Source organism: Thalassophryne amazonica, chromosome 6, assembly GCF_902500255.1.
Source record: "Thalassophryne amazonica chromosome 6, fThaAma1.1, whole genome shotgun sequence".
Lineage (NCBI taxonomy): Eukaryota > Metazoa > Chordata > Actinopteri > Batrachoidiformes > Batrachoididae > Thalassophryne > Thalassophryne amazonica.
Genome location: NC_047108.1, coordinates 105482609 through 105497117, shown reverse-complemented (window position 1 = coordinate 105497117; position 14509 = coordinate 105482609). Strand labels below are relative to the sequence as shown.

Genomic DNA, 14509 nt, shown 5'->3' with positions numbered 1-14509 from the left:
TTTTTTCTTAATGTGCTCTGTGTTACCTTTTTTACTTAATTGAATTGCTTTGTGCAAATTGGATATTATGTTGTTCATAGAAATTGATTTTATTAGAGTTAAAAAGGTGTGAATAAATCTTAATTCACTGTTTTCCCATAGGGCTTTAATGTTTTGGTCAAAATGATGCCTGATTTGTAAATATCTATAGAAGTCATCTTGATGAAGACCATTTTTCCCTTTCAGCTTTTCAAAGCTCATGAGCTCCCCCTTGTGGATGAAAGAATAGTACGAAGTCAGACCCTTTGAGATCCAAGTTTTAAACCTATTATCTTGAGTATTTGGCAAAAAGTCCGAATCATACGCTATCCATCTTAATATCCAAGAGATTTTCTCCAATTTACAAATTTTTAGTACCCCATCCCAACATTTCAACATAGATTCATACATAAAATCTTTCATAATGTTAAATTTGTTTCTTAATTTTTTATCTGACAATGTTGCCATAATTGGTGTTTTTTCTGTTTCTACCCTTTCAACCTCCTTCCAACTGGCTGAGTAGGATGGGGAACCTAAAGATACCAGGGGTTTAAGTTGGGCCGCAAAGTAATATTCTTGAAGGCAAGGTAGCCCGAGTCCACCCTTCTCCTTCCTCAACTGTAATGTTTTGTATTTAACTCTAGCTTTTTATTGTGCCAAATATATTTACCCAACATTCTATCCCATTCGTCAAAATATTTCTGTGGTATCCAAACCGGTAAACAATGAAATAAATACAGCAATCTTGGAAGGATGTTCATTCTGATTGACTCCACACGAGAATGTATTCCCAAGAAGGGGATTGTACTCCACCTCTGTAAATCCATTTTAATTTTTGAGATTAATGGACCATAATTTGCGTCAAAAAGTTTTTCAAAATCTTCTGTTAAAACCACTCCCAATATTTGATGTTATTTGAGTCCCATTTCCATTTATATGTGTTTTTTATACTTATTGGTGGTTTATAGTTTAGTTTTAACACTTGAGTTTTATTTATGTTGATTTTATATCCTGAGAGGGAGCCATATCTATCCAGCACCTGCATTAGTTTGGGTAGGGATAGCGAGGGCTCAGTCAAGAATATCAGTATGTCGTCCGCAAAAGGGCTAGTTTTTGTTCACCTGAGTCGAGGTTTACACCTTTGATTTCTGTAGTCTGTCTTATAACTTGGCTCAGTGGTTCGATAATAGAGCAAATAAAAGTGCGGAAGCTCCACACCCTTGACGAGTGCCTCTCTCCAAGGCAAACGTTTTGGTCAAATCTCCATTAATTTTTATCCTAGCAATTGGTTTGTTGTAGAGTGATGCAAAAGTATCAATAATATTATGATGGAAGCCAAATTAGCCATTATTTTATATAGGAATTCCCATCTTACCGAATCAAATGCGTTTTCAGCATCTAAACTTATATAAGTGTTTCCAAATTACATTTTTTGACATGTTTCATAATTAATAATGTTTTTCGAATATTGTCCTGAGTCTGTCTCTGTCTAATAAAACCCGTCTGGTCCTTATTGATAAGGTGTGGTAGAATTGTCTCTAATCTTTTGCATAAAATAGAGGTGAAAATTTTTGTAATCTATGTTGAGCACACTTACGGGCGATAGTTTCCACATTGCATTTATCTTTATTTTCTTTCGGGATTATGGAAATGATGGCTTCTTTCCATGAAGGTGGTATACTTTTCTTTGTCGATAATCCAATTAAACGTTTTCACCAATGTTTAAACTAAGTGTTCTTGCATCACTTTATACCACTCTGAATTAAATCCGTCGGCCACTGGGCTTTTGCCGTTTTCAATCTCTTTATTGATGCTGAAACTTCCTCCTTTGTTATTTCTGATGTCAATCTCTTATTTTGGTCCTCTGAAACTTTAGTAAGTTTAGGGATAATATAAATGCATCAATATCTTCACTGCTCCCTAATTGTGGTTGAGAATACAATTTCCGGTAATATTCTTCAAAGCATTCTTGTATTTTTTCAGGGCTAGTCTCCACAGCATTTGTTACTGGTGTTTTATTTTGTATATTGTCCGTTCTGCCTCTTGTTTTCTTAATCTGTAAGATAAAAGCTTGAGTGCTTTTCCCGCCTGTATCGTAGTATCGTTGTTTTATAAAAAGGAGCTTTTTTTGGATCTCTTGTGTGTTTATAGCATCTATCTCATTTTTCATTTCCTTTATTTTAGATTTGACCAAATTATTTGGTGACGTGGAGTGCTCTTTCACAAGTTCTTGTAAGTTTGGTTTCTAATTCTTGTATTTTCTGAATTTTACGTTTCTTTAGAGTAGCAGAGATTGCTATTATCTTTCCTCGAATTACGACTTTCAAAGCATCCCACAGTATTGCAGGGGAAACCTCATCGGTGTCATTGTGTTCAAGATAAGACTGAATTTCCATTTTCAGAGTGTTTTGAATGTCAGTATCTTTCAAGATATTGGAATTTAGCTTCCATAGGGTGGATCTAGTCCTGTTGCTAATGTTGACTGTTAAATACACTGGTTCGTGATCTGATATGGCACAAGTTCCAATCTCACAAGTTAATACTCTGTGTGTATCATGCATGAACATGAAAAAAAAATCTATTCGTGAATATACATTATGGGCTGAGGAATAATGAGTATAGTCACGCACTCTATGGTTATTTTCTCTCCAGACATCAATTATTCCCACTTCTTTCATAAAATTATTAACCTTTCTATAGATATTCTTAGCATCTGGTCTACCATTTGAGCTGTCAGTCTTTGGTTGTAGTCAAATATTAAAGTCACCTCCGCATATTGGAATACCTTGACATTTAGTTGTGAGTGTTTCCAATACATGTTTATATATTGACCAGTCACTGCCAGGTGGCATGTACACATTTAACAGACTCACTATTGTTCCCTCCAGTTTACCTATAAGCAATATGTATCTTCCTTCTTTATCCTTGCATTCAGAAATGTATTCAAAATTCACTGCGTTGGACAACAAGATTACGACTCCTCTACGTTTTCCCGAGCTGTGCGAAGAGAAATATACTTTTGAGTATCCCATTTTGTTCAGTTTGGCATGTTCACCATTGTCCAGATGAGTCTCCTGAAGAAATGCTATCTGGACTTTCTCCCTTTTCAATTGTGATAATATCTTTGATCTCTTAATTGGGCTGTGAATCCCATTTATATTTAGTGAAACAAATTTTATGGACCGGGATGACATCTGAGTGTATCAGTAATTAACAAAGTCATTAAACATGGCATTCTTCCCCCTCCCTACCAAGAACAGCAAAAATGGAACAACACAACAAAAAAACCAGAAATGAACATGACTCCCTATGTTGGGGTCTGCGCAATAGACCCTCATGTGTCCCAGGGGGCGCTGTAAGGTAGTAGCCCTGCTCCTGCTAACAGTGCAGGGGATCCTCATGGCTATGACAGTGTTCGTAACTTTCATAGTTGAACCTTCAATACTACGATATTTTACTCACCCAGTCCTTCGAACTTATCATAGTTCAGTCAAAGGACATTTTTGTTCAAAAAAACCTCGCAGTCTTAAACCTTTACTCTGTGTTTGGGTTCGGGGATGTTCTCCTGAATGCACGTAACTTCTCCTTGTAGCTGGGGTCCCGTTCTGAATCGGGTACGTTCTTCCTCACGCGTCGGTCCACCCGGGTCCAGGTCATCTGTTGGATGCGTTCCACAAGCGATGTTGGTGTCTGTATGAGCTTGACTGTGTATCCCCGTTTCACCATATCCTCTGCCGCCTCTGCTGCAGTGTCATAAATCATAACTCCATCGCCGTGTCTCACCCGCAGCCTGGCGGGGAAGAGTGTTTGAAACCGCACGTCTTTCTCTTTTAACACTTTCCGGATTTCGGCATATTCTCTCCGCTTTCCAATAATGGTAGGTGGAAAGTCCTGATCCAAGGTTACTTGTTTATCGTTCCACTTGAAACCTTTCATTTGCCAGGATTTACGCAGCACCATTTCCTTGGTTCGGAAGCTTAAAAACTTCACAATGATGGAGCGGGGTGGAGCGCTTGGGGGTGGCATTGGTCCCAGGGAGCGTTGTGCTCTTTCGATGTGTAACTCCACGTCATTTGGCAGCTGAAGACCTTCACGAAGCAGTTTTTCCACAAAAATTCTAATTTCTGACGCCTCTTTCTCTGCATTTTCACTGACCCCGTAGATTCTCACATTTTCTCGCCTGCCTTGGGCCTGCATGTCGATTAGCTGTTCATCTAACTTCGAGCATAGCTTTAGCAAGCCAGTAGCTACGTCTTCGGTTGATTGAATTCGTTCTTCGACCTTTTCTATTCGGTTTTCCGTCGCCTCTAGCCTATTATTAACCGAAGAAATGTCACGTTTCAACTCTTCAATGGCCCCTGCTTTCCTGTCGAAACTGTTTCAACTCGTGCAGGATCTCGGAGTCCGCCATCGTGGGATTTGCTGAACAGGTGTTAGCTGGCCTCGTCCTCGGAACCCAAAACGTACTTTTCTTTCCCTTCTTCGTAGGAAAATTAGTTTATGGTGATGTCCGGCCCCCCTTCTAATACTTTGTGTATCTGATATTTCTCCTTAGAATGGGCATCTTTTAATAAGATTTCTCAGGTTCGCTCAGGAGCCTCTCTACTGTGCTGCCAGCGTCGCGGTGTTCCAACCGGAAGTCCCCCTGTTAGTGCACTTTAAGTGTTTATTTGCAATGATTTTGTGTGCTGTTCTCAAAGGATTCAAGCATTCAAAGGATTCAAAAGAATTTTATTGTCATATGCACAAAGGAACACGTTCCCTGCACAATGAAATGTGTTTACTGCATTTAACCCATCCTAATTGCCAGTTAGGAGCAGAAGTCACCTTTAGGCGCCCGGGGACCAGCTCCAGATGTATATCCTGCCTTAGGTCAACAGCAGGGCTGAGCAAACCATGACCGGCCTCATGACGACAGACGAACACACAACACACATAAGCCGGTCCGGTACATGAACACATATAAAAAGCACACACAAGGTAAAACTTGTGAAAAAAAAACCTTCTTTGCTGCTGCATTTAATCATGCAGCAGCAATGCAGGAAAACCCCATCAGCACAATGAACAATGATCACACACAACAACAGGACGAGAGACGACGACCGAGATTTGTAAGAGTCCAGTTATCAGACAGAACACCCAGAGGCCGCCTTTAGGCGCCATCAACGGCCTTGTTCGTCCATTCTGGAGGGAGGAGGGGCCCAGCCCTGAACAGTCCACTGTCCACAGTCAATGTCAGAGCTGGAGAAGCTGAGGGCGGGGGAGACCAGGGGAGTGAGGCATGATCGTTGTTCTTCTCCAGGAGGTTTTTATCACAGCGGCCTTGAAGTGCAGCTGTGTTTTGGGAAGCCAAATGAAAATCCAGACTAGCAGACGCCTGAAAGATTCCACAGTCTGAGACAGAGTGGCTTTCAATACATCTGAATTAGGAGAGGAGATGTGGTCATTACTGACAATCAATACAGTTTTCCAGCGCAGCCATTCTTCTGGAGATGGTATCCAACGCGTGGTTAACACCCACAGACTGAGCTGACACTGCCCTTCCAATCGAATCAATCATGTGGGGCAGCCTGGACGAGCCAATTATTGCCGCTTCCACTTTCTTAATTTTCCGGTAAACCAGCGCTATGCCTGCTCCACACAGCAGGAACCCGGTCACCACCATGCCAAATATATACACATCTTCTACGTCCTCCACAGACAGCGTGTAAAGGCACATGACCTGCCATTTCTTCCAACTCTCCATCACGTAACCCATCACATGTGTCCCGGCAGGACAGGTCGAGTCCTCCGCTACAGAGTGTTTGTAGAAAAAATAGTGTCAATTGCGTTCAGAGACCACTTTAATAGATCCATTTTTGCTGTTTCCAGAAGAGCAAAGCTGGCAGCCTCACAGACAACACGCCACAGAAGCAGGAAAGGAGGGAGGGAGAAGAGAAAAATGCGACCGTCACGGCCGAGAGCAGGAGGCAAAAAAAAAAAAAAATCTCATGTCCTGTCTTAGTTTTCTGTTTCACTCCCTCACTGGTTTGAGTTGCTCTCTAGTTTTGGTTATGTACTTCATTCTGGTTGTTGCTTAGTTTTCACTGTGATTTTGTTAAATTGCTTTTTTTCTTATTTTCTCAGTTTTCTGCAGTTACCTTAAGTGCACCTTTGCTTTTCAGTGTGATATGTGAATCATTTTATTTTCACACTTTGGTAGTTACTTTATGTGCACCTTTGCTCCCGGTTTAGTTTTTCTGTATATTTATGTTATTTTATGTTACTCACCTGCAGATTCTGTTTAGTTCTGATCACCTTTTATTAGTTATTAGTTATCACATGACCTTTGACCCATCACTAACCATCCTCCTTGTTCAGTCAACTCCTCCTGTGCACTTGCTCCTCCTCCTTCCCCTAATTCAACACACCTGTTCCTTAATCAGTTTGGTTATTTAAGCACTTTCTTGTTTGTCAGTCATTGCTGGTTCATTGTATGTCTCCTGTGTAAGCTCCTCGCCCAGGTTCCTGTATATCTTTAGGTGTAAGTACTGTTTCTGGTGTTTTCTCCAGTTTTTGACTTTTTGCATTTCTGGCTCTGGTTTTTGATTTTTCACTTTGCAGCCTTTGTTGTATTTTTGCTGCACTGTATGTATGGAATATTTTGGGACTGTTAAACACCTTTTGCACCTTTCTGGAAACTATTCACAATAAATCACCTTGGCTGATATAATCCTTTGTGTCCACGCTGCCTGCATTTTTTGGTTGCAATTGAACTCTGCAATCAAACCTTGACATGAAACTACCAAAATATTCCAGAAATGAATGACAATACTCTTAAAAAGCTGCTTGGGGTTAACAGGGGAATCTGTGGCTCTATGGAAGGGCACTGTAAAATCAGTGTCTTCTTCAAGTAGAAACCAGGAAAAAAAAAAAAAAAAAAAATAATAATAATAATAATAAAATCCAGAGCAAAGTCTTGCTCGAGATGCCTTGGCTTATTTCTTCTGATATTTTCCTATACTCTTCAAAGCAAAAAGACACTAGTTCTACAGGAAGGCTCTTTAAAGGCTGCTCACACCATGACTGAAAGATCAAACTGAACATATGTAAATATTTTGTCCATGGCAAAATCGCGTAATCTGTTTGTCTCCTGTGGATTTGGGGCTCTGATGGAGAGATGCCGTCACATTTCCAATGGCAGCTGCCTTCAGCAGAATGTTTTTTTTCCGGTTTCAAGACATATACTGTATGCACGCTGGGAGAAGCTGGATATGAGCAGATCTTCAGGCACTCCCAGGCCTGATAATATAACATCTCCAACATGTTCTGGGTCAACCCCAGGGTGTCCTCCCTGACAGACTAAGCTTTAAAAAACCCCAAAGGGTTGTGTCCTGAAGGTATCCTAATCAAATCCCAGCTCAACCTAAACTGGCTCCTTTGAAGGCAAAAGAGCAGATACACTCTGAAATCTGGTGTCAGAGCTCCCCACTATATCTCTAAGAACAAGTTGAGCCACCTTGCAAGCTCAATCTTGCTATCATTACCCAAAACTCACATTCAAACAACTCACCATCTTATCTGTACTACATGACAACAAATCATGTGGATTTCTTTGACTTTTAATTGACGTGACTTTGGACCTTTCCCTCCTCTGGAAATGTTCATTTTACTAGTAGACTTTTATTCTGCATTTCTGTATATCTGGTATTGTCTTCATAGTAGTTGGGCAATTCTATGGTAATGGAATTACAACAGCAGCAAAATCTGGACATATGGCATCTAACCACGACAGATTAGCTCAGATTGTAATTCCATTACCGTAGAATTGCCCAGTTGTGTTTTACTTGCTGTTTAGTGACCTAGAACCTGTCACAAACCACAATTACATTCTTCCATTATTGGTTAATGAGTGCTACAGAATGAGTGGAAATAAGAAAACAATGAATCCACTAAAGCTTTTATTTTAACTGCAAGTCAGTGAAAACTGATCATGCATCCAACAGTGACCTCAAGCAACTGCACTATAGATAGTCTAATGCAGGTTACTTTCCAGGTAAAAGTGGCACTCATTTACAGCTGGTTGGACTGGGACAATGCAGATGAAGAGTCTTGTCCAAGGACAGGTACTGACAGGTGGAATCAAACCCATACCCAGTGGTGCGCACAGTTCCGATAACAGATAATTATCAAAGATAATGTTTTCATTATCGGATTATCTTTTTAGATAACTTTAAATACCATTATCGGACTAATTATCTTCCGATAAATTTTCGTCCGATAATTTTTAGACCATTAACGTAGTAAACAGCTACAAACATTTTAAAATTTAAAATCAGTTGAGCACCTACCTGTTAAAAGTTTCATAGCAGATGTGTAGTTCTACCCTCTGCAAACAGAAGAGCGCTGCTTCTAGGAGAAGCTGCTCTATCCTCTGCAAGCAAAGGAGAACTGGTCACAAAAAAAAATCATTTCTTTTAACACATACTGATACGCTGGCAATATCACCCAAGTCATCCAGAGGCATACATGTTTAACTTATGGTTCAAATTTTAACCAAACTAATTTCGGACAAGTTATTTAAAATTACTGTCACGTCTGAAGTTTTATAAAGTGAAAATATGAGATATATGTTTTAGTTTTAAAGTATCGCGCTAATTTTTAAGGTTTTGGTGAACACATGCTGTGCCCAGCAGTGCATTATGGGTAGGATAATCTCAGTACGTTCACAACAGGACAAATGCATTTCAGACACTCTGTTTAGGCTCCACGGACAACAGCATTTAACTCTAGTGCCTAAAACTCTCGCGAATACATTCTCTGGGTTTATCGATGTTGTTATTGTGTTTGCGTTTGTTAAATTCCACGCATCTTAAATGTAGCAGACACAGATTATCTGGAATTTTGTTTTGACAAGTTTTCACCGTCTCTACTGCCATCTACTGGCCAGTAGTATTCATGGGAGTATTCATCCTGAAGCTGGGCAGACACTGTATGATATTTTTGATCACTGTGCTCGGTTTCAGTTCAAGCTGTACCACAGAACCGCACGGTGTAAAAGTTCAGAACGCACAATTTATGTTCTCACACACATTATACGTTCAAAAACTACATGTCGGACTTGTGTTTCCAGAAGCAAAACGTAAACAGAAGCTTTTTTTCCAACTTAATTTACAAAAACTCTCGATGGGAGACAAAGTTTAAAAACAAAACAAAACAACAAAAAAACATTACAAGACAGGTCTGTGGTGTTTGCACATGCACAGTGCGAGCGGTTGGATGCTTGTAGCTCTTCAGCAGCAGGATACCCTCATGACGGTTGACCAGAATAATATCAAACAGGTTTGATTTTCATTCGACCATACAATCGGTGATCAGGAGGTGGTCGTGAGATGTTAAATGCAGCTTGTTACTCCATGTATACTACACGATGCAGGACGCGCGACTAACCTGAAACTAGGTCCGATCCAAAAAATTCTCACACAAATGAAAAATCATCTGAAAAAGGGCCAAAACTCGCACAGTGTAAACCCAGTTTAAGTACTGAACATCTGGCACCAGTAGACGATGACAGTGTTCTATTATTTATTTTTGACACAGGTTATATCAGAGGGCTATCTAATTACAACTTGGCTTTTTTTTTTTTTTTTTTTTGGAAAATGCCTTTTTTTTTTTACAAATAAAAAATGGAATGTTTTACAAAAGCACATTTATCTGTAAAAACCAACACACCTCACATTAACGTGTTGGTTTACATAATGTATGAGTCAAACCAATCAGTGTTAGCCGAGGCACATTTTACCCAGAATCCTTTGTGATCTGTCTGTGTTTGTTACAAAACTTCAGAATTAGTGCATTATTCAACATTAAAAGATATATGTTATATTTTAACTTTGTACAAATGACAGAATTGACAGCTATTCTATCAGTATTCATTTTATTTATACACAAAACAATAACTCAGCATTGCTTTATTTTCCAAGACCTCCTCCGCCTCACGGCATCATTGTGATTAAGCAGAGAGGTGAGCTTCATAGCTCTCCTCAGCTTGCATCTGTGCTGGAAGCCATGTAGTAAACAGGAGCTTCCAGCAAGGGGAAGGATGCTCAAAGACAGTGCTGACTCATTGTTTGGGTCTGTTGTCCCTTTTAACCCTCTGGGGTCCGAGGGCATTTTTTGGACAGTTCACTCGCCTGGCATAAATGTTTTATTATTGCTGTTAACAGCTCTCCCTGCATCCCACAATCAAGTTTTATGTCTCTTTTTTCAGGACAACCTGTGCTTTCAGAATATATATGCTTTGTTGTGTTTTATAAGTGTAATAAAGATTTACAAACAAAAATAAGAAAAAAGAGAGAAGCGGAAAATAATTTTCCACACACATTTATTCAAAACAAACAGCAAACTATAATAAACAACTGCTTTGACACTTTATAAAGGTAATTTGAGGTCTTATGTGAAAGACTGCACAACAAAAAAGGTTCAAACAATAAACACAAATGCACATTTTGAACAATATATACAAAATGTTACTACTGTTACTATGTTAATACTGTTTTGGACTGTTCTGTGCTGCTCCTAAAGCAGCTTTCATGTGAGATTGTCATCAGAGGCTCTCCGTCTGCTTTCACTGATTGCTGTGTGTAATGGCGCAGGGCGCACTGAGTATGTACTAATAGTATGTACTCATTGGAGGACCCAGGGGGCTATTTAAATGGGCCAACTAGTAATACATCACTCCCGAAAACAATCTTTGGCTTTTCACGTGAAGTAAATCTGCCCTACGATTGAATTCTGTAAAACCATGTGACGGTAAACCAATTCCGATTGGACACTCACATTGCGCACGTCATCACACAGCTTCTATGAGGGGTACAAAGATGGCCGATGGCTGGCTCGAAAGTCCGCAGAGTTAACTTTTCAACAAAAAAAAAAAGTAAGTTTCTATCTCATATCATTAAAAAGTTATTTATAATTTAGCAAAGCTTGGTCTTAGCCGTCGTATACGACGGCGTTGGCCCCAGAGGGTTAATGCTTCCAAAAGCGATCGTGGTGTTAAAACTCAAAATCAGCTTGTTAGTAGTTGCAAGTGTACCAGAGACAATACTGGAATTTATCGGTTATCTGTAACTTCCGATACATTTTTGGGTGGTTTATCGGTTTATCTTTATCAAAAATAACTTTTAAGTTATCTGATTATCTGTTATCAAAGTTAATTTTTTTGGTTATCTGTGCCCACCACTGCCCATACCTACAATACAGCTCCTTATCCCACTGAGCTACCTGCTCTGCAATGCAGTATAGCCAAAGTTTTACAGTATTGTGTATCCATGTTTGACAGTCAAATTCCTTAAGAAAATGTGAACGTTTTTAGAATGTCTCACCTCCATCGTCACATTTTTCAGGAGGCTTAGCCTTCTTTGCAAGGCGTGGGTCGAGCCATGTAGTGGTCTTGGTGTTGTGGCTGAAATAAAAACAGAAAACAGGCCTTTAGTGAAACAACGCCAATTTTCTAAACATATTCGCCACTGTGACAGCTGAGCAATTAACAGTGAGAATTCTAACATGCTACTTTATCCAAGAGCTATTCAAAACCACTTAAAAAAACTGAGCAAAATGCTTCATGAAAATAAAGTCCAGGTAAGATCCAAGGCTTATTCTGCAAGTTGTTAACATATTAGTAAAGCTTTAGCAAAGTTCACAGGCTATTTTTACAGTAAATGGTGGAGAAAGAGAGAATAGGACTGAGTGAAGTAAAAGGCAGAAGAGGAATATATAAAACATAAAGAAAACGAGAGCTGTTGCAGAGATCATAAAGAACAGAATCCAGAGTGGGTCAGTGGTGGCCAGCTCCATTTAGCTTCTTGTTTCTCTCACTTGCAGAATGAGCTATTGATTTAGCAGCAAGCAACAACACCTGGGTCTGTCAGTAGCTCAGCTTTGACTGCCTGTCACACTAACAGGCAGGTAAACAATAAAGGCCTGCTGTTTTTAGCACCAGCCAAGAAACCCAACATCAAACACAGGGGAAATAAACTAAAAGAAAAAAAAAAATCACCAAGAAGAACAAAACCATCCCTGCTGAGCCCACAGACTGCTTCTATGTCCAACATCTGGTTTTATATTGTAGAGACAAAGGGACAGATTGGAGAGTAGAAAGGACTCACGGCCAGGTCTTGCAACACATTTGGATAAACACAGGAGGAAAAGAGCAGACTTGAGAGTTCACTGGAGACCTGATTAGCACAGTGCTGATGTAATAAGTCTATAACAAGCGTAATAAGTCTAGAACAAGGCAGAGAGTAGCAGGAGAAAGTCTACTTACTCTATGAAATAGACCATGCCCGTGTCTGTATAGGCCATTTCCCAGTTTTTAGGCAAAGGTTCCTGGCTTTCATCCTGCAACATAGGGTTCCACACACGCAAGTCCATGGCAGCAGCTGACTGGTTATAGCTGGGCACTGCCTTCCGCCACTCCACTTTGTCTTTGTGCTCTGGGGCCAGGCACAGAGAGAAGGATACAGGCATGGAGACAGGACAGGGAATGGATTGGGAGTTGGGGTATGGGAGATGGTAGAAAGAGAGGGAAATAGGAGGTGAGACTGAGGTACCATTGGAGCGCCTCTGGGTACCTTGCATCTTTCTCTGCTGCTCTTCCTCTACAAACGCACTGGAAGTTTCATTTGCCTCTCTTGTGGATGTAGAGAGAGAGAGAGAGAGAGAGAGAGAGAGAGAGAGAGAGAGAGAGAGAGAGAGAGGACTGAAGTGCAGCAATTGCCATAGGATTTGCCTGTCACGAGTGATGTAGCAGGAACTGCCTCGCAGGCAACCACAACACTGACCATTTCTTCAGCTCAGCCGTGAGCACTGCATCCCAACTCTACTCGTCTCACAGAGGGTGCTGCTTGTGTGTGCATTTGCCTTATCTTGATGTCTGCACAAGCTCTTATCTGCAGGTCTTCATCTGTATGACTGAGCATCATGACATTGAATGCTCTGTCTCTTCGGCTGAGGTAACTGAGTGGGAGGGAGGTGTCAGCTGTTGAGTGGATGAAATCGAAAGGTCTTGTGATGGAATTGGGGTCCCTTTTTATTGTATAACCACAGAGCCTTCTGCCCTTCTAACTTCAGAAGAAGAAATTTGCGACTACAGCAGCTTTCTGCTGTTGCAGATAACTAAAGGGTTGTAATGGAGATCATGGAGTGAAATGCTGAAAAGAAACTGAAGAAAAAAAATGTCTCTCTAAATTTACACAAACAGTTCTTTACTACTTGATTTAATCTGCTCAGGACAACTGCCAGATATTTTGACTAACAACCATATCAAAGCTGCCAACCAAAAGAAGTTTGGAGTTTTGAATTTTCCCTCCTCTACCTATCCTCTATTCAGTTATGTGGAAATATTAATGCACATTTACTGCAAATGATAAATCACAATTTTATGGGGATCCTGTGTTCACAAAGTGTTTTTAGAAAGCATGCAGCATATCCCACAGCAGTGTGTGGAGCTTTCTTGGCGCACACCTATAAATATGATCACAAACCAAGAAGTGTGCTCCATTTATGATGTTACATTACAAGAATGTTAGCTGTTTCTGTTTATTACTTATGTCTTCACTCTTTTTTTTGTTTACTGATTTTAACAGTTTACTCATATTCTCCGTTTGTTAATTTACATTTGGAAATGGAAGGCTTTCATAAAATGTGTACCGGTGTAATGGTTAGTTTTGAACAACGGGCATCAAACGTTTTCTTTAGAGAGTATTAAGAGTTTCTACGACCTATTTTTAATAAAGACCAGGAGAAAAAAGGGTGAATTTTAAACAAGTTATTTTGAAGTTAACAACCTGACAACCTTAACATAAAAAATGTGGAAAAAGTAAAGCACTGAATACTTTCTAGATGCACTGTATTATGTTTTAATATAAATCAAGCTGTTTTTTCCTATTATAGACAGACTTGGCAACAGTTTTATTTATTTAATTTAAGTCACTTGTTCCTATCAAACAACGATGTTTGTTTAAAACAAAACCAAACAAACAACAACAAAAACAATAAGCAATTGTTTAGTCTTTCCCAAGTGACTTAAAAAAAAAGTGGACATGGCAACTCTGGTTGTTACACGTTGGTGCAACCCATCAACAGTACACTATTGATTGGGTGATTTTCAATGGATATGACAGACCAGGAAGTTCATACCTCTGAACTTGCATATTTGTAATGTGCTTTATTGGAGGTGTCATTCAATACATTTCAGTGATACTATCAAACATTTGACCAAACATATTTCTGATGGATATTAATTAAGCATCTACATGACAAATATTGGTATTGTTTTATTACCAAGGTCTAGGTTGATCACAAGTCCTCCACTTTTGTTGCTTGAGGAAGGTGCCAACTGATAAAGTTGCTGCAACAGCACAGTATGCAAAGACAGTGAGCAGTGTTGATGTCTGCAGAGATGCAGTGTGGGGACAGTGCAGAGACAGTGTCATATTGCATCAGGTCAGGC

General features: G+C 39.8%; 1 pseudogene; it reads right to left on the bottom strand.

Moving 5' to 3' along the window:
* Window positions 1–14509, bottom strand: part of LOC117512852 — a 421938-nt pseudogene that overhangs the window by 63286 nt on the left and 344143 nt on the right.